We start from the raw sequence: 3,629 nt of genomic DNA, 5'->3' as shown, positions 1-3,629 counted from the left end.
CATGACATCTGACCTACCGCGCCCGTAACTGTGGGGGAACTACGTTTGTTTCTAAGGGCTCGGACTCCTTCCTCTGGACCTTTTCAAAACCTGCCACTATACTCCTTTCAACTGACCCCGGGTCATACAAATGTTTTTGTTATTATGTGCAAGTTTTCCAGATGGGTGGCAGCCGTCTCCTGCCACAAGGCCGATGCCCTCCCATGACAAATAAATGGTTAGACACTGTATTTCCCTTATGGTGCATACCTTTCAACTTCTAGTGATTGAGGCACTCACTTCAGTGGCAAATTATACAAGCTTTAAAGAAAACCTTCCATCTTTTTGGAGTTATCATTGTCCCTATCACCATCAATCATGAGGCAAGGCAGAAAAAATTAATAAGACCCTCTCACTTAAAATCTCTAAACTTGCTGAGCCTGTTAGACTTCCCTGGCTTAATGGATTGCCTTTGGTCTCACTGACTATTTTTCAAAACCTCCCTTTGGAAATATAAACTCACTCCACATGACACTGTCATCAGTAAACTTAATGTCTGCTGATTCCGTGTTATCTCATACTAATATGACCACGTACTCTAAGTCTTTAATATTTTATGATTAAGCCTATCACCAGCAGGTTAAAGATACCAATTCCAGCAATCCTGTGGATCATAATCTAGAGCCTGGTGACTGATGTACTAAAAGTATCATCAGAGAAAGACAGCCCTTGAACCCTCTTGGAAGGAAGCTTACCAAGTACTCCTGACTATTCTCACTGGTATAAAACTATGCATTGGATATATATCTTATAGGCAAAGAATGATCTACCCTACATCTGGTCCTACACAGATGCTGGAGACCTGTAAATCAGGTTGACAAGGACGAGGAGTAGATGAAACCAATGTAGACGGCTTTCACCCAAGACTCCAGATTAAGACTTTATACTTTAACTAAACATAAAATGGATTCATATTTTCTTTCTTTCTTTTACTCTAGCATTGGCTGGAAAGATAATAGCATTATCCCTATGTCCCAAGTCATTCTTAAGGAGGTATATATGTGGGGGTTAATCTTTTAGTCTCAGAAGTTGGCACCAAAGATTCTGACTTGTCCATTAATAATGCCACCTTGATGGAAGTGTTTTATATCCAATATAATTGATCTTTGTTGATGGTCATTATTATTCTCTTAGGAACTATCAATGCCTACATGGCTTATGTATAAGGCAACGCCTCTTAGATTATCTAAATGTGCCCCTAACTATTCACAAACAAACTGAGACACTCATTGGTCAGCTTCCCTGAATTTACATTGACAAGTTAGAAAGGACCTATCAGAAGGTTTTTCATGATTCAGAATTTGCTTCCTTTGGTTGGCCCCTTCTTCCCTGGTTAGGGGTAAATACAAATGAGGAACATCTCTCTAGCTCTTGAAAATAGTGCAGAATCAGTTGTTAAAACACCAGTTGTCCCCAAAAAACTCTGAGATTTTCTGACCAAAGTTGTTCTTGACAGTAGGATAACCCTTAATTCACTTCCAGCTAAGCCAGAAGGTTTCTCTGCTGCGGACAGCAGCACCTGCTGCACCTGGGCTAACACTCCTGGGGAAGCTGAAACTCAGTTACACAAGATCACTGAGCAAGCCACTTGCATTCAAAATGTGACCCCCTCAACAGGGTATTTCTTTGACTTATTTGGCTTTGATTTGCTTGGATCTTGGGGACCACAGGAAGTTCAGTCCAAACATTGGGAATTATCCTGTTTATAATTATAATATTCTTTTTGTCCTTTTTTATTCTCTCAAAGCCTTTAAATGCATGTTTTCTAACCATTAAGCAAGTGAACTCCCTAAGACTGATACATGAGAAAAGGATAAAGAAGGTGACCGAAATAAAGATTGTCATCCTGAAGCCATTACTTAAGCTAAAACCTTGTGAATAGCACAGAGAATCAACAAAAGCTTCAAGAACTACAGATCAGAAGCTGAGAGTGGTGCTACTGCCTTAAATTTGGATCACATGTGTTAGTCAAACTGAGAGTCTGATCAAAAGTAGGAGATTGTGAAAGAGAAAACCACAAGTGGCCCAAAATGGGGTCACTTGTTCTAAAGCTGTTAACACCCAATTTATACTTAATACCCGACCAAACTGCAATTTTCTCCAGGGATGTAATTTTAATCTGTCAGTATGGACTTTTCTGGGCACTACCAATGAGGTAAACTGTCATATGTGTTATTTTACCTCCCAAATGAAGCTGGGACAATCTGCCTGATAAGAGAATCCCCTTCCTCAATATCCCCTAAGTACAGGTAACTTTGCCTGAAACAATTCTTTTATTTTTTTTATTAAATCATTTTATTGTTATTCTATCATAGCTGTCTAATTGCTCTCACTTTGCCCTCCTATGCCCATCCACCCTGCTCTCATCGTCAATCCCCACACTGTTGTCCATTCCCATGGGTCATTCACACAAGTTCTTTTTTCTAGTCCCTTCCCCTTCTTTCCACCATTGTCCCCCTCACTCCTCCCCTTTGGTCACTTTCAGTCTATTCCATGCCTATGGCTCTATTTTATTTGTTAGTTTATTTTGTTCGTTAAATTGCTCATATAGGTGAGATCATATGGTATTTCTCTTTCACCAATTTGCTTATTTCACTTAGCATAACATTCTCCAGTTCCATCCATGCTGTCAAAAGAAATAGTTCCTTCTTTCTTTCTGCTGTGTAGTATTCCATTAAAATTTAATGGCATTAGGTTTATATTTAATCATTATACCTAATGATTAAATATAATGCAACACATGCCTTGGTTGATGAGGTTCAGGGGATTGAGCACCGGCCTGAGAACCAAAGAGTAGCTGGTTGATTCCCAGTCAGGGCACATGCCTAGGTTGCAGCCAGGTCCCTACTAGGGGGCATGTGAGAGGCAACCACACATTGATGTTTCTCTCCCTCTCTCTCTCCTTCCCCTCTCTCTGAAAATAAATAAATAAAGTGTAAAAAACAAATAAAAGTAAAAATAATGCAACACTTCACGAAGTTGCATGCCATCCTTGCACAGGGGCCATGCTAATCTTCTCTGTATCACTCCAGTGTTAGTATATGTGCTGCTAAAGTGAGCACCCTTCTTTTATCTGTTAATAACATTTTTGTCCTACCCAGTTTCTATGAAAACCTTTTTAAAAAAGATTTTATTTATTTATTTTTAGAGAGATAGGAAGGGAGGGAAAAAGAGAAGGAGAGAAATGTTAATGTGTAAGAGATGCATTGACCAGTTGACCTGGCCAGCAGCACAGGTACGTGCCCCACCTGGGAATCAAACCAGCGACCTTTCCGTTTGTATGCCAGTGTTCGATCCGCTGAGCCAAAGCAGCCAGGGCTGAAAACCTTTTACACTGTGCAGATCCTTGGGGCTATTCTCAATTTGCTAATGGGATGCTGCCCAATTCATGACTTGGTCACATTTACCAGTTGAATTTTTTGTTCTTAAGCAGAGTGTTGAAACAGTAGATAAAAGTTATAGTCATTCAGATGAGTTCATAATTTTGTTTTAGTTGCTTAATGCAAGAAGAGAAAAATAATTTCAAAAGTAAATGTCTCAATAAAAACACACAAAAATGTCAAACAAGGAGAAATAAATTTGCTTTTCTT

The 3,629-nt window shown here is 39.4% G+C and overlaps 1 non-coding gene across 1 annotated transcript; it reads right to left on the bottom strand.

Moving 5' to 3' along the window:
• Positions 1-2,994: 2,994 nt before the first annotated feature.
• Positions 2,995-3,101, bottom strand: LOC112303142 (U6 spliceosomal RNA). The gene has a single exon (XR_002974624.2). It is a non-coding gene; the product is annotated as a U6 spliceosomal RNA (small nuclear RNA).
• Between the last annotated feature and the right edge of the window lie 528 nt (positions 3,102-3,629).

This window comes from Desmodus rotundus, chromosome 5 (genome assembly GCF_022682495.2).
Source record: "Desmodus rotundus isolate HL8 chromosome 5, HLdesRot8A.1, whole genome shotgun sequence".
Lineage (NCBI taxonomy): Eukaryota > Metazoa > Chordata > Mammalia > Chiroptera > Phyllostomidae > Desmodus > Desmodus rotundus.
The sequence above is the reverse complement of the archived record's forward strand: the minus strand, read 5'-3'. Positions and strand labels throughout refer to the sequence as shown.